Genomic DNA, 25,898 nt, shown 5'->3' on the forward strand with positions numbered 1-25,898 from the left:
CATAGTAGGGGATTTTAACACCCCATTTTCATCAATGGACAGATCATCCAAAATGAAAATAAATAAGGAAACACAAGCTTTAAATGATACATTAAACAAGATGGACTTAATTGATATTTATAGGACATTCCATCCAAGAACAACAGAATACACATTTTTCTCAAGTGCTCATGGAAGATTCTACAGGATAGATCATACCTTGGGTCACAAATCAAGCCTTGGTAAATTTAAGAAAATTGAAACTGTATCAAGTATCTATTCTGACCACAGCGCTATGAGACTAGATATCAATTACAGGAAAAGATCTGTAAAAAATACAAACACATGGAGGCTAAACAATACACTACTTAATAACGAAGTGAACACTGAAGAAATCAAAGAGGAAATCAAAAAATACCTAGAAACAAATGACAATAGAGACATGATGACCCAAAACCTATGGGATGTAGCAAAAGCAGTTCTAAGAGGGAAGTTTATAGCAATACAATCCTACCTTAAGAAACAGGAAACATCTCGAATAAACAACCTAAACTCACACCTAAAGCAATTAGAGAAAGAAGAACAAAAAAACCCCAAAGTTAGCAGAAGGAAAGAAATCATAAAGACCAGATCAGAAATAAATGAAAAGGAAATGAAGGAAATGATAGCAAAGATCAATAAAACTAAAAGCTGGTTCTTTGAGAAGATAAACAAAATTGATAAACCATTAGCCAGACTCATCAAGAAAAAAAGGGAGAAGACTCAAATCAATAGAATTAGAAATGAAAAAGGAGAAGTAACATTGACACTGCAGAAATACAAAGGATCATGAGAGATTACTACAAACAACTGTATGCCAATAAAATGGACAACCTGGAAGAAATGGACAAATTCTTAGAAATGCATGACCTGCCGAGAATGAACCAGGAAGAAATAGAAAAAATGAACAAACCAATCACAAGCAGTGAAACTGAAACTGTGATTTAAAATCTTCCAACAAACAAAAGCCCAGGACCAGATAGCTTCACAGGCGAATTCTATCAAATATTTAGAGAAGAGCTAACACCTATCCTTCTCAAACTCTTCCAAAATATAGCAGAGGGAGGAACACTCCCAAACTCATTCTACAAGGCCACCATCACCCTGATACCAAAACCAGACAAAGATGTCACAAAGAAAGAAAACTACAGGCCAATATCACTGATGAACATAGATGCAAAAACCCTCAATAAAATACTAGCAAACAGAATCCAACAGCACATTAAAAGGATCATACACCATGATCAAGTGGGGTTTATTCCAGGAATGCAAGGATTCTTCAATATATGCAAATCAATCAACGTGATACACCATATTAACAAATTGAAGGAGAAAAACCATATGGTCATCTCAGTAGATGCAGAGAAAGCTTTCGACAAAATTCAACACCCATTTATGAAACAAACCCTCCAAAAAGTAGGCATAGAGGGAACTTTCCTCAACATAATAAAGGCCATATATGACAAACCCACAGCCAACATCATCCTCAATGTGAAAAACTGAAACCACTTCCACTGAGATCAGGAACAAGACAAAGTTGCCCACTCTCACCACTCTTATTCAACATAGTTGTGGAAGTTTTAGCCACAGCAGAGAAGAAAAAAAAATAAAAGGAATCCAAATCAGAAAAGAAGAAGTAAAGCTGTCACTGTTTGCAGATGACATGATACTATACATAGAGAATCCTAAAGATGCTACCAGAAAACTACTAGAACTAATCAATTATTTTGGTACAGTAGCAGGATACAAAATTAATGCACACAAATCTCTGGCATTCTTATACACTAATGATGAAAAATCTGAAAGTGAAATCAAGAAAACGCTCCCATTTACCATTGCAACAAAAAGAATAAAATATCTAGGAATAAACCTACCCAAGGAGACAAAAGACCTGTATGCAGAAAATTATAAGACACTGATGAAAGAAGTTAAAGATGATACAAATAGATGGAGAGATATACCATGTTCTTGGACTGGAAGAATCAACATTGTGAAAATGACTCTACTGCCCAAAGCTATCTAGAGATTCAATGCAATCCCTATCAAACTACCACTGGCATCTTTCACAGAACTAGAAAAAAAAATTTCACAATTTGTATGGAAACACAAAAGACCCCGAATAGCCAAAGCAATCTTGAGAACTAAAAGTGGAGCTGGAGGAATCAGGCTCCCTGACTTCAGACTATACTACAAAACTACAGTAATCAAGACAGTGTGGTACTGGCACAAGAACAGAAATATGGATCAATGGAACAGGATAGAAAGCCCAGAGATAAACCCACACACATATGGTCACCTTATCTTTGATAAAGGAGGCAAGAATATACAGTGGAGAAAAGACAGCCTCTTCAATAAGTGGTGCTGGGAAAACGGGACAGGGACATGTAAAAGTATGAAATTAGAACACTCCCTAACACCATACACAAAAATAAACTCAAAATGGATTAAAGACCTAAATGTAAGGCCAGACACTATCAAACTCTTAGAGGAAAACATAGGCAGAACAGTCTATGATATAAATCACAGCAAGATCCTTTTTGACCCACCTCCTAGAGAAATGGAAATAAAAAAAAAATAAACAAATGGGACCTAATGAAACTTCAAAGCTTTTGCACAGCAAAGGAAACCATAAACAAGACCAAAAGACAGGGCTTCCCTGGTTGCACAGTGGTTGAGAGTCCACCTGCCGATGCAGGGGACACAGGTTTGTGCCCTGGTCCGGGAAGATCCCACATGCCGCAGAGCAGCTAGGCCCGTGAGCCATGGCCACTGAGCCTGCGCGTCCGGAGCCTGTGGTCCGCAACGGGAGAGGCCACAACAGTGAGAGGCCCGCGTACCGCGAAAAAAAATAAAAAAGAAAGACCAAAAGACAACCCTCAGAATGGGAGAAAATATTTGCAAATGAAGCAACTGACAAAGGATTCATCTCCAAAATTTACAAGCAGCTCATGCAGCTCAATAACAAAGAAACAAACAACCCAATCCAAAAATGGTCAGAAGACCTAAACAGACATTTCTCCAAAGAAGATACACAAATTGCCAACGAACAGATGAAAGAATGTTCAACATCATTAATTATTAGAGAAATGCAAATCAAAACTACAATGAGATATCATCTCATACCGGTCAGAATGGCCATCATCAAATAATACAGAAACAATAAATGCTAGAGAGGGTGTGGAGAAAAGGGAACACTCTTGCACTGTTGGTGGGAATGTAAATTGATACAGCCTGTATGGAGAACAGTATGGAGGTTCCTTAAAAAACTACAAATAGAACTACCATATGACCCAGCAATCCCACTACTGGGCATATACCCTGAGAAAACCATAATTCAAAAAGAGTCATGTACCAAAATGTTCATTGCAGCTCTACTTACAATAGCCAGGACATAGAAGCAACCTAAGTGTCCATCAACAGATGAATGGATAAAGATGTGGCACATATATACAATGGAATATTACTCATCCATAAAAAGAAATGAAGTTGAGTTATTTGTAGTGAGGTGGATGGACCTAGAGTCTGTCATACAGAGTGAAGTAAGTCAGAAAGAGAAAAACAAATACTGTATGCTAACACATATATATGGAATCTAAGAAAAAAAACAAAAACAACAACAGCAAAAAAACATCATGATGAACCTAGGGGTAAAACGGGAATAAAGACACAGACCTACTAGAGAATGGACTTGAGGATATGGGGAGGGGGAAGGGTAAGCTATGACAAAGCGAGAGAGTGGCATGGACATATATACACTACCCAACGTAAAACAGATAGCTACTGGGAAGCAGTCACATAGCACAGAGAGATCAGCTTGTTGGTTTGTGACCACCTAGAGGGGTGGAATACGGAGGGTGGGAGGGAGGGAGACGCAAGAGGGAAGAGATATGGGAACATATGTACATGTATAACTGATTCACTTTGTTATAAAGCAGAAACTAACACACCATTATAAAGCAATTATACTCCAATAAAGATGTTAAAAAAAAAAAAAAAGAAACGATAGAAATAGGCACCAGGTAAAAATGTAGCTGAGAGGGACTTCTCAGGAGAGCTGGGGAGGGTACACATATTTAGCAATCTAAATAAAATTAGGACAAATTTTAATACTTTGTTTTATCCTTTCAAATCCCATCAAAGTTTTTTATTCAAGTTGCCGAACTATCCCCCCAAGGTTAGAAAGAAATTGAGGAATGGGGAGATATTTCTGAACACTCAAACGTCAATTACAAAAAGAAAGGAAATAAAACAAGAGAAGCACACCTAAGAATTTCTGCCTAGTTCTGAATCTCAGAAAGTATGCCTCTGAGCCCTTCATATCCACATACTTGATGGCAGCATCTGCCCATGAGTATCTGGGCTTTTATGGCCCGAGAGAAGGGCCAGGGCCAGGGAGGATGCACTGTGGGCCCCAGCACACACATAACCCCTTCTCTACCAGCCCGGACAGACCAGCCTCACCACCAACTCCCGTCTCATTCGTATTCTCAGCCCTCACAAGCTCCTTTTCTGTCTTAATCAGCTCTGATCTGCTTTTAGCAGACAATAATAGGAATAAAGAGCAGCATAGATTTTTGGCATGTGTGTGCTTTTCTCCGCCCCCACCCCCCCCGCCTAATCTTCTCTCCAAAAAAAAAAAGTCTTCTCTCTTTTACAGGCTTCTATTGTTTTAGAAAAGAAAAAAAATTACAGCAGGAAGAACTGTGACCATAACAGACGACATCTCCTTATAGCGAAGCTGCATATTTCATTATCGGCAGGACCTATCTTAATTTACGGTAGACATTGCTGGGCTTGCATTTTATGTTAAAATAATGGATATGCTTCCTTATGAAACCTGTAATGAAAAACATAAATAGTATATCTTTTCATGATTAACACTGACTAATTCTACTGGTGCTGAGTAGCATGTGCTGAAGAGATGGATTATCTCTGAAACATAATTTTACTAAGCACCGCTATGTAATTTGTTCAGCATTTAGTAATAAGTATGTCTAATAAAATACGAAAAAAATATTTAGAAAATGAACCATAATTTTAATATAATTTTAATTAATGGGAGTGCAATTGCAGTGGTTTAAATTACATTCCCAGTGGTAAGAAGCCTTTCAAACCTAATTTGTAAGCCAAGATGGTGGCTCTAATGACTGGCAGCAAAGTTTCTTCAACAGATTTCATGGGGCATGATCCAAAGATAATAGGTTCTCAGCCCAATGACAATCCAATTACAATGCCAATCAAAGCCAACTTCATGCACTCTAATTATCAGATTTAGCTGTCAGCTCAAATACAAACAGAACACTTTTATTTAAATAAAAATTTAATTTAGGAAAAAAAAAAGACGACTTCATGTGTGATTTATTGAGACTGCCAGAGCAATCTAACTTATTTCCCTGGTAATATAATAAAATCAGTCTTGTATTTAAAAAAAAAATGAAAACTTTTTCTCCCCCACCCATTCTCCTGTATCTGCTACGTTATATTATTAAGAGTTAATTTAAGCAAAAAAGCATAACCTAACATGGCAGCAGATATTTGCCAACTAGTAGGTTAAATAGAGTATCAAGGTTTCAGTGAGACAACATTCCAAGTGAATAAATGACCAAACCTGATTAGTTTTTACTAGTCATCAGGAGAAATCATGTTTCAACTAAAATCTACTTACATAGGCCTGAAGCTCCGGACATTGGCCTTCTCTTCATTGAATCATGTTAGAAACATGGGCAGGGCAGAAAAAAAGGTAAGGCAAACAAGACCCCCATTAAATGAATTTAAGACATTTGATATTCAAATCACAAGTAGTAATAATCTAGAGCATGAGTAATGGGTAGCAATCGCTCCCCACCGCAGCCCAGTACTGGATCTCAGCTCTTGTTATAGGTTTCCCATTAGGATGAAGAGTGACGAGCATCTCTTGGCAGTCCCAACTAATAAAAACGTTGTGTGAGCCACGAGTGTAATTGTACACTTTCCAGTAGCTCCATTTAAAAAACAGCAGGAAGAAGCAGAAAATTAACTTTGCTAATATATTTTACCTAATCCAGTATATCTAAAATATTATCATTTCAATAGCTAATCAATATTTTTAAAATTATTAATGAGAAGTCTTACATTTTTTTGTCAGAGGAAGCCTTCAAAATCAGTGTGTATTTTACAATGCCAGCACACCTCAATTCAGTCACATTTCATGTGTCCAATGACCACATGTGGTTAGTGGCCACTGCACTGGGTAATGCAGTCTCCGAGTCTGGCCTAAAAGGTAGGCAAAAAGCAACTGCCTTGGAGGTTTCATTGTATGATTCCAAAGACCATACCCCCGGGGAAAAAAACTGTTTGTTTGTTTACTGTTTTCTGAAGAACCGAAAATCGCCTCCAGTTTTTTATTTTCTTAGGGCTGGATGGATGTGCTTCCAAAGAAAAGCAAACCAACAAACAAAAACACATTATAGGGAGAAAGTTTGGGGAGATTTTTTTCTTTTCCAAAATGTGACTAGTGAACATGTAATAATAATGTTACACAACCTTTTTATAATATAGACTTGCAGAAAATTAAGACATGCCTGGGGGTCTTTGAAAGGAAGGCAAGGGTATAACATGAGAACAGCAGTAATGGTGAGGTGCAGGGGACCATGGTCAAGCTTTGCCTCCACAAGCTTTGCTCTAAGTGTGTGATTACAGATGGAAGTGTCTCAAAACCCTCTTCTAGGATCTCCCTTGCTCAGCTAGGGGTGCTCTGTAAGCCCACAGTCAAGGACATATGTGCCCATAATGACACTCTCCCAGACCTCTTCCCATCCTTACTCCTGAGGCCAAGATGGTACTCTGAATGCCCACCTCCACACTTCCTAAATTCTTCTCCAGTTTAAAAGGCACTTAAAATTTCCACACCTACCACATAGTATTATACAAGAATCACAGCAGGTTAAAACAAAGAGTTAATTTGTTTCATCTTACATACTTGGAGTTGGGAGTCACTCGAATTGCACATGCAAATAGATGTAAACATATGCAAATCAGGGTTTCTCCAGATAAATTGAGTGGGGGAAAAAAAAGCCTTATAGTATTAGTAATACTCAGGGATTTTGTGGTGTTTAAAAAGAAATTATTTCCTTCCTTCAATTCCAAATGTGAGTAGCTTTCTCAGTCCTGTCTGAATGAAACCAAAAGTTACCAGACTTTAAAGAACAATGATTTTTTAAAAGATTGAACCAGATTTTAGTCAGATTGAGATCATGCTATATTTAAGCTTTAATCATTGCATCTTAAATACAACTCTTCCAGGAAAAACTAAAAACTTCCTTACCAGAGGACAAAGGAGTTCTCCAAATAAATCTTAGCTTTAGGTCTGAAAATAACATAATTAAAAGTGCTTCTAAGAACAGAAAGAGTAATAATACACTGCAGAAATGTGAAGGGGACAGATAGCAAAAAAACACAGAGCTCTTGCTTATTATTTACAATAATAGTAATATATATTATGGTACTTTGACATGTATTATCCCACTCTACTTCCAGAATCAATCCATAGCCTTGTCACCATTGACTCTGTTCTTACGGCAATGCTCTGAGGCGGCAGACCCAGTTTTATCATCCCGTTTGGATATGACGTCTTAAGTTCTAGCTCTTGTGTGTAATGTCTTTCTCCACATAAAGAACAAATCTAGCCACCTCCTGGATAAGTGCACCTGATGAGACCAAAGACACCTCACCCTCACATGTCTATGTCAAGCACAATTATTCCTCATAAAACCTGTCCTTCGGGAGTGCCTTTCAGTCCATGGCGTCTGTCGTCTCATTTGGCAAACAGAACACCAAGTAATACTCAAACCCTCTCTCTTTCCCAATTTTACCTTCAACTTAACAGGCACCAAGTTATATGCAGATACCTTTAAAAAGATCAGATCCCAATCCTTCACAGTAACAGAGAGAGAGAATCACCACTAGTGAAGGCTATCTGGAACTCACAGCCTCCCACTCATATCCTGAGACTCATCTTACCCTGGGGAACTCATGCTAATTACTGTTACCAAGGCCATGCACAGAGGCCCCCATTGCATGGTTTAGCCCAACATGGACAACTTTTTCTTCAATTCCCCAAAGCCCAGCTGAGACAAAGTGAAAACAAGATTCCACTAAGCAAAGATAAAAGAAAGGAAATAAATACAAGAATAACAAGCAACTGAATAGTCTAATGTATGAGATACGGCTCAGTCAATTTTAGTGTGGAGCCCTCTGGGGATGGCTGGTGCTTCCTAACTCCCAAATTGCAGCCAGCAGTAGATGGTCTTCCCCATCACTGAAAAGTGTACCAAAAATCCCCAGCACCGTTGCCTCCCATAAAGGGCTGACCTGAAAGAAAGAGATCTGAAAGAGACTAGCCTCCTTCTAGCCTGGTTGTAATCCTTCCCATGAACTTCATCTCCCTACATGAGGGCCTCAACTTCCCAAATGTCCGTTAGGGAGACCACCTCAGCCTCCAATACTCATGGAGGCATGGGATTACTTTACAATCTCAAAAGAACTCAGCAATCAATATCCAACACTATAAATCTAACACAGGACTTGTACATATGCGGTGGCAGGAGGTCTGTTCTTCATCCAAGTCCAGTATTTTCAAAATGTCTCTCAACTCTGTCCTTTGCTCTACCCACCCTCCCAAAGTGGGTCATTGCTATTTTCTTTCATAATAAGGTCTATGAGGTTTTTTAAAATGATAAATGTAATTCATGTTCATTTTAAGAAATCGGCAAAATAATCAGAAATCCAAAGGCAAAACCAGAAGTCATCCATATTCCTATGATCTCCACCATGTCTTATCTGAGTGCGTGTAGTGGTCCATCAGTTCTTCCAGATTCCAGCCTCTCCCCACTCCAGGGCAGCCGCTGCCTTACATTCACTTCACATGCATGAAACATAATTTAATTCAGCAAAAACTTTTACTGATTAGCTCACATCACTGAAAAAGATTCAGATCTCTTCACAGAGATCACAGTTATTTTACTCCCCTGCTTGAAAACCTACGGCTCCCTCACTGCCTTTGGAATACACTCCAAACACCTCAGAGCAACACCTCAGCTCCTTTTCAACAGAGGTTGTCGGATGAGTTGCCCACACCACCATGCCCTCATGCATCCATACATCTTGTCCTCCAGCCACAGTGCACGCAATGCAATTCTTCCAGGCATGCCTCTGCTCTTGTAGACATCATTTCTTCTACCTGGATCTCCATCTCCTACACATGCACACACACCGCCACCAGCACCACCACCATACCATCACCGCCCAGGGAAGACAGTGAGCACTCAAGAAATACATGTTAAATAAAATGAATAAAATATTACATTGTGCTGTATTCACCTGAGATCAAGAGATTTAAGTGCGTACGAAGCACTTCGAATTTAAAATGACCATTTGAGGAGGACAGGGTAGGGTTGGAACAAATTTTTTTTAAGTTATATTCACAAAGACTCTTTTAACATCATGTACAACAGGTGAAGTGCCTCTTGGAGGATGCGAGGTGGAAGGGATGCCATGGTCTCTTGTTTGGATTGGAAGAGCTGGTTGGAGGAAGTTCCATAATTATGCCAATATGTTTGCCTGGAGGAGGTGGGATTTCAGAAACTCACGGCCTAAACAGAGTGCTTTTGGCAGATAGCACCAGGAGGCTATTTCAGGCAAAAATGGAAGCTGGGCAGAAAAGTTTAGGTAAAACTGGTATTTGGGGTTGAATCGTCAAAATGCCCATAAAGACCGGGGAGGAGAGACTGGGGCATGAACGGGCTCGGAGATTGTTCAAAGAACCTGTTACTTTAAGACTTTCTGCAACTTGGTAGGAACATCTTAGATGTCTTGGTAGGAAAACAACAACAACAGCAACTTTTCTTTCGGTATTATGTCCTGAAATTGCACAACTGTCTTAAACTAATCCAACACTTCAGCCATGCCTTACTTCACCACATCTCTGGCTTTGCTCTGGCCCTTCCCTCCCGACTCATTCTCTACTCTCCCAGTAGCTCCATTCTCCAGCTTTGTGGACTCCTTGGGCAGCTGACCCTCTGTTTCATCTTCCGGTGGCACCTCACCTCCTCTCTCCTGGCTTGGCACTACTAACACTGACTCCCGCTGACTCTTTGTGATTCTGATCTTCCTTCCCTGGCTTGGTGCCGGGGCCCTCTGTCTTACTGTACTCCATGGGGTAGTTGAGAAGTTATAAGTAGGAATTCTAAGGACATTCCCACCCTCACTGTCCAGCCTCCTGAAGACAAGGGTGAGTCAATGGAAAACTTCAAGGAAAAGTTTGAAAACCTAAGTCTTAATATGAAGCACACGCACGGGACAATATGAGCAGACCTATCACGTAAGTACTTTCAAAAACAGGTTTTAGGAAGGAGATACTAATAATTTTTAGATGGACAACATCACTGATTGAGGATGATGTGTCCTGCATTTTTTTTTTACGAAGAACCTAAGCCTTTTCTCCCACCAGAGAGGAGATCCCACTAACTTAACCCTGCTCCGACCTCATCCCTTTCTCTTTCTCCTCCAGGACCTCACACCACCTGATCACTCCTCACTCCTCACCTTCAGTAGTTCCCCTGGTTCCTTCTCCTCCATCTACAAACAAGCATAAAGCCACCAGATTCTTTAAAATAAGCAAACAATCCTGCTCCTTCCTGAGCACATCTCCTTTTGGCACAGCTCTTTTCTCTCCATTTAAGGTTTAATGAAGAGTAGTTTATAATAATTTCCTCCCTATGTTTTTCGTATATAGAAATTTTCATTCCTGCCCTCCCTCGAAATTCTATGGAAGATAGAATCACTATCACTTTTCTAAGGGACAGAACCACATTCCTACCTGCCTGCCAGGAAGTTCTGATTGACTTTCTTCTGAAAATCAGTATATTAAATAATAGTCTTAGCCTTGCCTGTCCCTTCCGATTGTAAATTGATCGTAACATCCTCACCTTACAGACTGTGCCATTTCATTTCCAAGGGGGCCGATATGTATCATTGCATTGATACAATCTAGTCCATGGAATTGACATTAGTTCTGCTCCCAATGTGTCTACTGTAAGCCCTTGAACTGTGGGTTGCCTCCCCCAACTTCTGTCACCTCTATGGCTGGACACCTTGTGTGACTAGTTTCTGAGGAGTGCATCAGTTTTCTAAGAGATGACTGAGTCCCTTGTATCCTAACTAGTTTTTACTAACCCCTTCCACTTGGGGACTAGCCTATACCCCCATGTCTATTGCCACTGATTTCTCCAAAATGACTGAGACACCAAGCATCCTTACTACCAGTGATCAGCGTACTTCTACTGCCATGACTGGATTCATTTTAATTCTGTATTTGCTCATTCATGGCAGCCTTAGAGCCCAGTTAGTTCCATTCCACTAGCCCTTTGTCTAGTATGGCCTTGGCTCCCTCCTTCCTGTCGATGGCTGAGGTCCAAGAGTACTTTCAACAATGGTGCCATCTGAGTTGTGTGCTACGTACAACCTATCTCATTGCATTTTCTTCCCAAAGAAACTCCAACATCCCTGTCTCTGTTTATGAGAGCCGGCTCAAAATGGAGTCGGCTTCCCGTTCCTTTCCCTCCATATTTCCAATCTGTTTTCAAGTTTACAGACTCCCTCATCACATTCATCCATTCTCTTCCCTCCATTCTCACTTCCCTAATAGATTTGTGGTCCTCGTTACCTTCTGAGCTATTGCCAGAGACCCTCCCTGGATACCCCCTCTAACTCCAACATTTTCCTGTTCCACTTTCAATCCTTCTATAGTTCTCATCACAACTCTCTCATATTTAATAACTTTTAGAGATAGCCCATTCTCACCAATTTTGAGACCAATTAATATGCCTGGCATTTAAAGTCCTTCCCAAATATTCCAAATGTATTTCATGCTCAATCTCTATAGTGCTGCTAACGATTTCTCCAACACGCTTCCCTTTCCCATCTCTGTGCCTCTGTTTGTACTGTTATCTCTGTTTGGAGTATCCTAATCTCCATGAATAAAAATACTACCTATCCTTCAAGGTTCTTTACATGAAATCTCTCTAGATTTTCTTAAGCAAAAGTAGTTACTTCTACTTTTAAACCCCTGTAACATCTGGTTGATCCCTCTCCTGCAGCTCTTATAATTCTTCCTGAATCCTCTTTTTATCCTTGTTTTATCCATCTTAAAGGACTTCAGTCTCCCTTATGGCAGATGTGGTAGGCAAAATTATAAAATGAACCTCCGAGATTCCTGGTCGCTGGTGTACATACACCGCTAAGTTACTCAATCAAGCATTAATCTAAGTACTGCTGTGAAGATTTTACAAATGGAATTAAGGTCCCAAATCAGCTGACATTAAGATAGAAAGATTATCTGGGTGGTCATGACTTAATCACATGAGACCTTTAAAGGCAGAAAATTTTCTTCATCAGAAAAGAAAGTCAGAGTATCCAAGTACAAAGGGAATTTGAAGCCTGAGAAGTGCTCATTGCTGGTTTAAAGATAGAGGGGGTCACGTGGCAAGGAATGCAGGAAGCTTCTAGGAATCATAAGCAGCCTCCAGTAAGAAAGCCAGAGAGAATATAGGGACCTCAGTCCTGCAACCACAAAGATCTGAATTCTGCCAAGAATGACCTGGAAGTTGATTCTTTCCCAGAGCCTCCAGACAGAAACACAGCCCAGCTGACAGCTTGATTTTACCCTGGTGAAACCCTGAGCAGAGAACCCAGCCGCACTGTGCTGAACTTCTGCCCCACAGAAGCTAATAAATGGGTGCTGATTTAAGCTGATAAATTTGTGGTAATTTATAAAACAGCAATAAAAAAACTAATACAGCAGGGATAATATCTTACTCACATTATTATATCCAGCAATGCCAAGCTGAGTGACTTGTATATAAGATTACAGCAATACATATTTACCTTGCAATTGCATAAAAAATATTTGGGATGTAATCCCATCAGCAAGAACAAATAGATGGGCAAAGTAAAAGGCAAACAGGATGAAGTCTTTGTATTTTTTAGCATGGAGAATTTGGGAAATTCTTAATGTTTCCATTCTGACAAGGCCACCTTGGAGCACATTTTGAAAATCCTGAGTGTAAGTCCCTAGAACAAACTCAGTTCTGAAAATCTGTCTTGTTTTTTAAGAAATTTATTTTAAGAAATACACAATTTTGGCCATTTGTTGAAAATACGCTCCTGGTGACATTACTGAACTAGCACCTAGTTCCATACACCTGTGATGGCAGTGAAGGTCCTTGCCATCTACATTTCCAAACCTAGAACTTCAGCTCTTAAATAAAATGACTAATTCTTCCTTTCAGCACTACCACTCTTTTCCTGTTAATTTCTTAAAATGGTTTTTCTCTCTTTTGGTCTCAAAATGTGACCAGACTTGAACATTGTTGACATTTAAGCATTATATTAATCTTTTTTTTTCCTTGAAGCGAAATGCTAAATCTCAGCCACCTTGCTCTACACCTGCTATAGAATCTGTGGAGGAGGAGGAAGCTGGCCAGCACACAGAGGGAGACCCACCTTCCCAGCCAAGCTCTCCATCCAAAGAGTTCCAAGGCCCCGCGTGAGTCAATTAACCCACGAAGATTCAGCTTTCTCACTGGCTCCCAACACTGATCCCTCAGAGCTGCTGTCATGTTCTAAGGAAAAACGAAGAACAAAAGACCTTGAAGAGTGTAGAGGGCACAGCACTGTCATTATCCAAAGGGAACCCCTGCCCCTCCCATTGGCCCGTATACTCTGGTAACTGTTTTCAGTGGAACAATGGCAAGATTTGCAGGCAGCTAACATGTGCGTGGGACCATCCATAACTTTTGCCTTGGTACAGTCAGACTATTATTTACCCAATAAACCATAACTGCAGTGGAGGCCCAATAATTCAGCATCTGAGAGGGATGTGCTGTGGAAGAAGTCATTATGGTTCATCAGATCAAAAATTCACCTTTAAAGAAGTGTCCAAATACAAACGTACACAATGGGATGAAGTCACTACAAACTATTTTGCCAAATAATATACATTTTCAAAATTACTGTAGCACCTATCATATACCTCACTGCGCGCTTATCCCACACATAGAAGGGTGTTTTTTTTTAAATGAAAGAAAATAAAAGGGGGAAAAGAAGGACATAAACCACCATTTCAAAATATAAAGATTATATTACAAATGTAGAGAAGCCCCAAAAATGTAAAAGGTAAAGACAGGTATTTCTTTCTAATTCACATTGTGCAGGTTGTTTTTATTATTATTACTTTTTTTTTTTTACCCCCAAGTCCCATCAGCTGAAAAGATACTGTCAGCCTTCACTCTAAATGTTCTGCATGTTTTCTGTTTGTGTTATTTTAAAAGGTCTGAACAAAGAGCTCGCGGTACTGCAGGCAATTTGGAAAACCACCAAAGTTACAATAGACGGTGAATATCTTTGTTTCCTTCAGTTTTGTTCCACAGAAAGAAATCAAGGCATCCTTCTTTGATGTCTGTTTTGTTTTGTTTTTGTAATCACTCCTGCACATGGTGTGTCCATACAGAATGACAAAGGCTCAGGTTCATGAGAATGATAAAATGAAAGGACTCAAAATTCTTAATGTTAAAAGGCTTGATTAGGATACATACCTCAAATTTTATATACAGATTAAATAATTGAGACTTATCAAAAGTTTATTTGTATTAATTAATGTTTTCCATTTAGGGGTAGGAGAGTATGTACTAAAAATAAAATCACCATTCTGCAATCACCAAGTGAACTCTGGAAATGCTCATATGATGGTTTCATTTGTGTGTGTGTGCGTGTGTGTGTGTGTGTGTGTTTCTTACCCCCTCCACCAAGTTTTTCTCTCTATTTTCTTCTCTCTCCTCTCTCCTGCCTCCTTCTCTCCCTCTCCCTCTCCCTCTCTCCCTCTCTTATAATCTCTCTCTCCCTCTTCGCCCCCTCATCTCTCAGCCATGCCCCCTCTTTCTCTCAGACACACAGAGAAAACATCAGATTAATTATAGTGTCCCTAACTTTTTTGCTTGTTTAGACTCAAGAGACTAAAGGGCATTTCACAGCCTAGCTCCATCCATTTTAGGATTTTTAAAAGAATGTCTTAATATATTTGCTTACTATTTTATGAAAGCATAAAAATCAGAACCTGCTTTTTTCACTCCTTTCCCCTTTTATCAGGATCAGTATTTTTCTCCCCTTGCCTAGAAATGATCCCTTCAAAAAGTCAGCAAAATATTTTGGCTGTCTTCAGCAGCACTTTGGGCTTCTCTGTTACAAATTGTATAAACATTTTCCAGACAGGGGAATTTGAAGGGTTTAAATTATTTTTTTAAATGATGTCTGTATTCTAGCACATTCACATTTGCAAGAGGAAGATGGAGGCAAGGAAAGCTACCACAGAACATATTATGTCTGGAATCAGAGGACTATTGAGCTCTATGCAAATCTGGGAAGGGAAAATATCTTCCTCATACATTATCTACAGCAAGGATTCTGAGTTTCACTGGCTGATGAAACAAATGCTTGCGCTGGACGTAGTCTGTCATTCATATTGAGCTCACATATTTTACTTCCTGAAACCAAACAAATACTGATAAACTACTTCAGTGAGCCTTTAATCAAGGTTTCGGCAGCATGCAGTTGGCAACAGAAAGATCAGTCTGTGGAGCCTGAAATCCTTCCATCATCAAATATACAGAAATAATAATTATATTTATCTGTTTGGTTCAGGCAGCACACCAAGAGTTACCCTTGCCCTAAGGACAGAGAAATCATCAGGCATTGTCATCTCTAAAGAAAAAAAAAATTCCTTAATAACTTGGAGGTTAAATGGTTCTCAATAGTTGTGGGGCTGAGGAAAAGGAAATAAAAATAATACATTACTTTTAGCATTTTCCCCTTGTAATGCCATAACAAGCTGTGTTACATACTAACCAATTAGCACTTCCAATAATAACCCTGAAAGCACTAGTAAGCATCTAGCCTGACCAATGAAAAACTGTTTGAGAAGGAAAGAAATTGTTCCATAATTCTGTTTCCCATCCTTACAGGAGCTCTGTGTCTGTGTAAACATATTTCAATCCAACTTATTCTCAAAATAGTTGAAAAATTAGATCAAATAAACAGAGGAGCTGAGTTTGAAAAACATTTTATGGTGGAAGTAACGTATCTTAATTTGGATTCCTACAAAAGCAAAAACTGAGACAAGGGCTTGGTGAACTGTGGTTATTTGGATGTGAGTCCAGGAAGCTGGAGGGAAAGAATGGGATGAATGAGTCAGAAGAGGAGAGAAAGCAAGTCAGGGTGAGTTTTGAGTTGATCATCACTGTGGACACCTGAGGCGTATTCCCTCTGAGGCCCCTCAGGAACCAGAAAGAAATGAACCTCAGAACTGTTCCACTGCAGGATCAGAAGAGGGGGGCATCAAACCTCTGGTCCAGTTCACAACTGACAGTTGCCCTGACCCTAGAGCTCCCCGTCTCCATCCTTCAAGGCTCCACCTATTCATGGCTAAACCAACCAAGGCTTAAGAGAAAGCCCTGAAGTAGAGAGGCGGAGGGCAGCAGGGTGGGAAGCTAGCGGCAAGCACAGGGAGTGCTCACTAGGGCTGAGTGGGCCAAGGGAACGTGGCTGCGGGCACCAGTATCATCTACTACATATTTCTTGCTCTAGAATAACTTGAGAAGATCATTTTACGTTCCTCTCAAAGAGTAAGTTTAAGTTATCAAGCCATAAAAAGACATGGAGGAAACCTAAATGGATATTACTAAGTGAAGGAAGACAACCTGAAATGGCTACACACTCTATGATTCCCAACTAACTGATGTTCTGGAAAAGGCAAAACTATAGAGACAGTAAAAAGATCAGTGGTTGCCGGGGACGGAGGGATGGGGGGCAGGGAAAATGAGTAGGGGGAGCACAGAGGATCTTTAGGGCAGTGAAAATATTCTGTATGATATTATAATGATGGATATATGTTGTTATACATTTATCCAAACCCACAGAATGTACAACACCAAGAATGAACTGTAATGTAAACTACGGACTTCAGGTTATTATGATGTGTCAGTGTAGGTTCATCAGTTGTAACAAGCACACCACTCTGGTGAGGGATGTTGATAACGGGGGGTGGAGGGGCTGTTCACTTTGTGGGGGGCAGGGAGTATACCTGTACATTCTCAACTTTGCTATGAACCTAAACTGCTCTAAAAACTAAAGTCAATTTTAACAGGTCAATATAAGAGCATCGAGCATAGTCATTAACACTAAATATCATTTACGTGGCATTACCTTTGCAAAACCACTATGTATTCAGAGGAAGACCTTTATTTTCCCCTCCTCCATGTGCCTCAAGACACACTCTCTCCTTTCCTGGTTTTCCTTTTCAGGTCCTCTTTGTCACATTTTTCTTCTTACCTTCTTCTCACTCACCTGAATAGTTTTTCTTTCTCCTCAATTGTCTTTACCTTTCCACAGTCTTCAAGAATTATGGAATATGTTCTTTACCCAGTTAAGACAGAAAAAGTAGTCCCAAAACTGCCACTAAAGCAATTTTGGGTCATTTGATTATTAAGATATTAGTTAATAAATAAAAGCAAGAATGTCTGTCTTGCTTGTTACACTGAATATTGGAAAAACATCTAATAAAAATTCTGCTTTGGTCTATTCATAGGGAGGAAGGGGCAGGGAAGGGAAGAAGGAAAAGGGAGAGAGAGAAAGTAAGAAGAAGAAGAAGGAGGGAGGGAAGAAGGAAAAAAGGAAGAAAGGAAGGAAGGAGGGAAGGGAGGGAGGGAGGGAGGAAGGATGGGATGAAGGAAGGGTCTTTGAGATTTTGTTTGCAGTGTTTCCTGGTCCAGTTATGATGTATCCTATAATCCCATCACTCTGGGGTATATTTGCCCATTTTGACACTTTCCCTGGCCAAACACTCCCACCAGCTTCATTATAATTATTGAATCTAGCAGCCATTAGGGTCTCTTGCTAGAACTTACTACAATATCTACAGTTGCCACATCTCTAATTTAAGAGGACACACACCTGCTTTCATTACAGGGCCCTTGAGGGATAACAAGATATAAGTAACATGACCAGATGAGAGTCAATTGCTGAAATTTTTTCTGATAAAATGTGTTTAGCTCCAGAGGCTAAAGCTCACTAACTCTTTCCTATACAGCATCAAGATGTCAACAGGAACACGGCTACTGGCAATAACTGAAATGCCTCTCTTCATTGAGAAACTGCCCATACAGTAAACAAAGCCCACAAGACATGGCAGTAGATGTTTAGAGTCATTTCTGGCTTGTTCTGTCATCAGCAGAGAATCTGGACATGAGAAAATGGCAGAGGCATATCTCAGTGCAGGTATTATCCCACATTTATGTCTCCCCTCAGTGAACATAATATTATGGGCCGAAGTACCACCCTTGGGATTTAGTCCTCAGTTTGTTTGCTATGTTTTTTTAAATTTATTTTTTATATAACCTTGAAAAGACTAACAAAAAATGTATTTTATTGGTTTTCAATCTGCAGCCTTCTATTAATGGGTGACAGGTTGAAGGAAATGACATTACACAAGGACAGGGAACTCTAAGTGGAGCATTCAAGGCATTTCCCAACTCTGTATCATCTCATCTCTAGAATATTCCTGTCATTTAGCAGGTCTACTGTCACCAGCCCATCTCACTGTAAGAGTCAGGCTAGGACTCAGTGATTTAAGCCAAAAGAGTTTATTTCACGTTCACACGAAGTCTGCTGCGGTTCCCAATGCCTCTCCAAAGCAGCTCCCAACATGAAGTGACTCAGAGATACAAGTTGTTTCTGTCTTGGGTCTCTGCCCTCTCAACCAGGGACCTCCAGGATGGCCATAACAGCGGGAAAGAGAGCTGGTGGGTCACACACTGACTCCTGAATGCACTGCCTAGAAGAAAAATGTCTGTTCATAGCCCATGGGCCAGAATTATTATAGATATTTATAATATCTGAATATACTCAGATATTCAGGAAACAGTAAATGTCTTTGTTACACTTCTCAATGGTACGCTCTTCACACTCACAACAAAGTAATATTCCTCAAGTACTATTTTTATCCTGTTCCTTCCTCTGTAAAAAGCTTAGGAAGATTTTCGCAGCACCTGGCATTTTTATGTGACTTAACATTTAGTCATTTTTTCCCAATGTGTTTAAGTCTTCAAGAGGCCATAATTAAGACAATATTTCTGAAAGGGGTAATACTGTGGTCATGATGAAGATTCTGTAGTCTTGGCATAAGGTCAAAGTGCTGGTGAGAAAAAGATCATAAGATCAGGGAGAGCAGAGCCTATGTCTGTTTTCTTCGCCATTGACTCTTCATCATTATCACCTATGACAATATTAGGAAATATGTTTTAAATGTAATTGAACTGTATAATTTTTCCTGTGGCTAGTTCTGTCTCCTGAAGCAAGTCCAACCTCCTTTCCACTAGCAATGACCTTCCTAGGTGTCCTCTTCTGCTTCTCTCTGACACTGCCCCCCACATACACAGTCACAAGTGTAACGATGATGAACAAAGCTTGGATTTACAACTTACAAGGCACTCCTACAAATACTATTTTTGAGCCATCAACTCCTCTATAAGATACGCCAAGTAGGTATAATTATTCCACTTCATAAAAGAAGCAGCAGAATGTCAGAAACATTAAATATGTCATACTTCTTCTGGCTTTCAGTCCAGGGTTCTTTTCACCGTCCCCATATTCATGGGAGCTCACGCCAGCATTCTTTTCCTTATGCTGTTCATAGCTCTGCTCCATCCTGCCCCCCTCTACCCTGCCTTGCAATGCTTCCTCCTTACCCTTCCCCCTTCCCCTGAACCCAGAAACCTGGTTCACATTCTGTCTCCTCCAGAATATCCTTTTGACTACTTTACACCAGAACATTCTCCCAATTCTGTTTGGATGTATGAGCTACTGCAGGATTGGCCTCTACGTGTGCTCCGAGTCTTCTCACTAATCAGATTGGAAACTCTTACAGGGAACAGTTATGTCTTCCAACCATTTTCTATGCCCCTAAGCATCTAGCAGTATGCTTGGTGCATGGTTCTGACCATTTCCATTATACTCTGAAGCAAGAAAAAAAAAAAATCTGAGTATCATCCATGCTTACTGTAGAACCCAAACTCTAAATGGCACCTGGGGCTGACTTTGTTTACAGACTCCCATATTTATATCATACAGCTATTAGAGAGTTTAGAGCCATCCTAACTGTAGATAGATCTTAAAAACATCTTGTTTATGAATTCAAAGATTCTTATGAAGAATTAAATACCTACTTTTACTCTAAGGAACATTCTATAAAGATAGAATAAATGGGACAAGAATTATCAGCAAATCTTTTAATAACTAACTGAAAATAGAAAAAGCAAAATGCAAGACTTAACCACTGTCAATTCAGTTCAGTACTCTCCTTCTTACAATAAAACTCGGGGAGGAAGGACAGAGAGATAATTTTATGAAAGGGAGTAGTGGTCCCCAGTGGTGTCAACCTCAAATTGGTGAACATAATTAAATCTATTTTGAAAAAAATAGTGCCTAAATCTTTAGGTACTGGATTTTATACAATATAATAACTACCTATATGTAAAGCAGAACTTATATTTATTTGTACAAAGGCTGCCTATAGTCCAAGTATCCTGAATTTTGTTAAAGAAGTTTATCTCACCTGTATTTTAGATAATCCATTTCCTAACAAGCCTTGTTCTCCAGACTCCAAATTAGTCCTCTTTTGTCTTAGGTAGTGGGATTACAGAAATTCTATAGTATTGCTGAAGTGAGTTGTTTTTTTTCCAAAGTACATGAGCTAAATATTTTTAAAAATTAAATTGCCTCATATATGGAACATGCTTGCTCTATTACAGCATATTGCAACAGTAAGATACAGACCCAAACAAAATACTGTTCCTCTAAGTTGCCAGTGGGATTCTGGGGGTGGTGAGGAAAACACATGACATTCTAGTTAAAGAGGGTAGTTGTAATTCTCCGTGCTTATCATCAACATCTTCAAATCACATACTTCCGCAGCCCAGCATTCTCTTGGCTTACACTCATAATTCTTTTTAACTTTAACAGAATGGGCCAGCTAGTGAGTGGGGAAGGAGATAAAGATGTGGGTAAGGTTTCTAAGAGGTTGAGTCAGATATGTATTTAGATATGCAGAAAGAGAATTTCACATTAAGATCAAGAAAAGGGTAACATACTGGCTTATATTCCCCCCTGAAAAGAAAACTCTAAATGTTAAGACAAAGTAGATAGACCACAGTGAAGTTTAACGTATAGATGTTTCCAAATTATTCAGGGCATTTATGCTAATTGTACTGACAAAGAGTTTATGATTATTTTGGTTCCCTCACTCAGAATATTAAAAGATCTGGGCTGACATAAAGAGGTATGTAAAAGTGAAGTTTTATTACAGATGTCAAATTTGTTTTTTGTTTTTTTTTGCAGTACGTGGGCCTCTCACTGTTGTGGCCTCTCCTGTTGCGGAGCACAGGCTCCGGACGCGCAGGCTCAGCAGCCATGGCTCACGGGCCCAGCCTCTCTGCGGCATGTGGGATCTTCCCGGGCCGGGGCACGAACCCACGTCCCCTGCATCGGCAGACAGACTCTCAACCACTGCGCCACCAGGGAAGCCCCAGATGTCAAATTCGTTAAAGAGTGATTCATGATAGATTACTTTACTGAAGCAAGTAATAAGTTTAATTACAAATCTTTTCAAATCTTTTTTTCTCCTTAACTCAATATAGAAAAGGAAGAAGGTATGGTTTATCTTCAAAGGGAAGGCAAAAATTATGCGTGGGAACAATATGGCAAAAACTAATAATGCCCAGAAGTTTAAAATTTTTAAAAAAAGAAAAAAAAGGATCAGCAAAATATGGCTGGAACTGGTGATGTATGATTACACCAAGCACTTTTTTGCTGAGGCAGGAAAAAGATTTATGTTCCACTGTAAAACAATGTGTGTAGTGTGAATGATACTGAAAGGTAACTGAACAGAGGCTGATGTGGGAGATAAGGGAGCAAATCCTCAGAGTCATGTGTTGGGTCACAGACATGTGGAAGAAAGAATGTTAAAAGTCTCTGCACGGGTCCTGGAATGATCACAGATGATTTTTTCACAAGTGTACGCTTTACATTTCCACTCTACATATCTGTTTAGTTTTTTAAAAATTAAAACACATGTAATTCCAAATTTATATGCAAATATCCTTGCACTAGAAGATTTACTTTTAAAGAGATATGTTGGGTAAGGGGAGGCCCAAGACATTAGGGGCCATTAGAATAAGTACCTGGATTCCAAGTGGGACAGAAGGAATGCCCTCCTAATGCACTCAAGGTTGAGCCCCTACAATTCAATTCCAGATGAATTTGGTGCAGTTTTTCAGTTACATTTGATGATGAAGCAGTTGGACTAGTGATGGATAGAATGTAATAATAGACAGTGCCCATTGTAATGGAAACCATGTCATCCATCCTTTCTAATTTTCCAAACCAGATGTATTTTTTCCATCTTTTGGATGTCTGTGTTTCTATTTCTCAAGTTGCATTATAGTAGTTATTTTGCACTCTTTTTTTTTTTTTTTTTTTTTTTGCATCACAACTTCTTCCTCATTGGAGAAAAAGGTTAGATCATCAGAATGTTGCAAATAGGGCAAAGGAAGATACTCAAGCTTTGGAGATGGTCATAGGGTATTTTAAGATAATTTGCATGCCCCAGGCTGAGCATTTTTCTGTGGTAGAGGGCTCTTCAAACCCAGTCTACACATAATCTTCTCCTATGTTTCCATATTCAGTGTCTTACAAAAATGAATTAAGCAATTGTTCAATTGAGTTGTCCCCATCTTTTTGTGCTGGTTTATAGCAAAGATAAATGAGCTGACAATTAAAATAAGTATGTACTGGCTGCCTATTATGTGCCCAGCTCTATGGGAAATGCAGGAGAAAAGAGCCTCCTTACCCTCAATCTGAACACCACTGGACAATCAACACAAAGAAGAAGGACTAAACAAGATTTGATTATGGATGTCAGCTCAGATGTCAAGTATAATGAAGGATTATTTGTGGAGCATAGGAAAATAAGTGCAAAAGCAATTTAAGGAGAAATAATAGAAAGTGGGTTGAATTCATCAGAGAAGCCTTCAAGGAAAAGATGCAGTAAAAGTCAAGCTTTGAAATATGATACAGGTGCAGATGGACAGAAATTAAAAGGTGAAGGAAGTTACCATTCACTGAGAACCAATTATGGGCCAAGCTGTACTAAGTCAGTGCGATTATACTCATTTCATAATTGAGAGATATGGGATGGAAGAGATTTACAGAGATTTAGTAGTAAGTTTCTCAGGAACAAACCTCTATTAAGTGGTATAGTTTGGATTAAATTCAGGTCTGTCTAACCTCAATGGTTGAACACTCTTCACTACGTAGGAAAAGGAATATTAGGAGCAATAAGAAGTATGGATGGTGGAGATGATCTGCCTGGCTGGCAAAGCAAAGCATCCTGGACATCATTTAGACCAATTCCTTTGTTTTACAGAGTCTGTGGCCCAAAGAGAGTAGAAAAAAAAGGTTAGATCGGTAGAATCTTGCAAACAGGGCAAAGGAAGTTACTCAAGCTTTGGAGATGGCTGCAGGGTATTTTAAGATAATTTGTATGCCCCAGGCTGAGCATATTTCTGTAATACAGGGCTTTTCAAATCCAGTCTACACATAACCTTCTTCTCCCAAAGGAGCTCTGAACATTTGGTGTCTCTCTGGGTTTAAGGAGCCACCAGAATTTCTGAGCAAGAAAGAAGAGGCCAAATGAAGGTGAGCTGCAAACAACAGAGGTACTTCAGTAGTACTGAATGAGGTGTCTCCTCACCACCTTCAACCTTATCAACCCAGAGACCAGAATGAGTTGAATTCTGGAAGCCCCACATCAAGAAATTCACCAATACTTTTTTTTGGAGAACTGTTTCCATGCCCAGAACTACGCATATAAATCTACAAATCCACAATTGCATACATCATTTAAAATACTCTGGCTTAGGTAACATAACGTAGGGGGTAAGCTCACAGCCTCTGGCAGCAGACTCCCTGGGTTTCATATCTCATCCTCTCACTTACCAGCAACGTGACCTTGGTCAATATCCCTCTTTGGCCTTCAGTTTCCTGATCTGCAAAATGAGGAAACTAATACCGCCTACCTCACTGGGTTATTGTGAGGATTAATTTAGATTATCCTAGTAAAGCTCTTAGAAAATACCCAGAAGCTAGTAAGTACCTAATAAACATCAAGGATGAGGAGGTGGGGAGGGAAAAATCAGGGCCTCTGCCGCTGTTTGTTGGTGCTACTATAACTGGTCCGCTTTAATTTCTTCTTTGATTACCTGTATACTCACAACCAGACTTTACAGATACAAAAATAGCTATTCATAACTGTTTTTGCTGGGTCTGATTCATTAGTATAGTTGGTAGTATTTTATAGAAACATGTTCTAGGTGAGAACATATTAAACTGAAATTCTTCTGGTTCCTTCAATGAACTTCATGCTACAGTGAACCACTAGATGATTCAGGACAGGCTAATATATGCTGTCGTAACAAATAAACCTTGAAATGTCAGTGACTTAACACCCCATCCCACCCTCCACCAGCACACACCCATTTTGACTGGGATAATTCTCTACTAGGTGACCCACAGATGTGGACCACTTCTATCTTGCAATCCTCCATCTAATGTCCTTCACGTCTAACACACCAATGGAAAGAGCGAGGGAGGGAGAGAAGAAGAGGAAGAAAGGCAGAAAGAAAGAGATACAGCAAGAAAGTAGAAGGTCCACCCACTTTTAATTGCCTTAGCCTAGAAGGGACATATGGGTAAGAATGAGTCACATAAACATACCTACATGGACAGGGGCTGGGAAATGAAGAGGAAGTGAATAGTTGTTCACTAGCATTCTCTAAAGGTGTAACATCCCAGCCTAATTGCTAGGTTTGTAGTTTAAAATTCCTCAACTACAACGGTGAGGAGACTCCTGGCCCACTGAGACTTCAGTGTTTGGCCCTACTTATGGCAAATGGATATTCCTCAAACAAAGTACACAGAATTGAAATATTTTCATGAATAGATTCTGGGATAGAGAAAAGGCCTTCAATAAAGACCTTTAGTAAAGGACCTCAGCCACTTCTTAACAGATGTTATGAGAAAAAAAAAAGAATTTTATGAAGAACCTAATAAAAAGTTGGAAGCGTTTTATTCTATAAATGCAAAATATTACTATAAGAGCACACACATTGAGACACAATTTTGCAAGACCTGGACTGCTGCCTATCCCAGGTAGAAAAAGACCTTTCCTGTAACATTAGCTGCACTAAGAGTGTCTCCCTAGCAGAAATTTGAATGTTGGAGCAGAGTTTATTCTCACCCATACTCCTAGGTCATAACCTATTTGTCAGCCATTTCCACTTAAACCACCTAAGAATGTGTTTCTTTAAACTATGACTCTGGAATCAAGGAAATCATTAAAAAATAATTTTAACTTTCTTTGCCAAAGACTTCTTTTTTCTCAAACATTCTAACAAGTAAACAAGTTGTATTAAAACATGATTAATTTTAAATATGTTGTAAATCAAATATATGTTTGTATGTGTACTTGTATATGTGTAAAAGCAATTTTAGTGGCCACCAAACCAATGAGATATGAGCGCAAAATAAAGAATTATTGTGTCAACGAAACTATATTCAATGCTTTGGGAAAATAGATAAAGCTGAGCTACACCCCCACCACACACACACACACACACACACACGTGCGTGCGCTTGCGCACGAAGGCTATATTATTAGCTTTGGGAAAAGCCACAACGAA

Source organism: Mesoplodon bidens, assembly GCF_964165515.1.
Source record: "Mesoplodon bidens genome assembly, chromosome: 14".
NCBI classification, from domain to species: Eukaryota; Metazoa; Chordata; class Mammalia; order Artiodactyla; family Ziphiidae; genus Mesoplodon; species Mesoplodon bidens.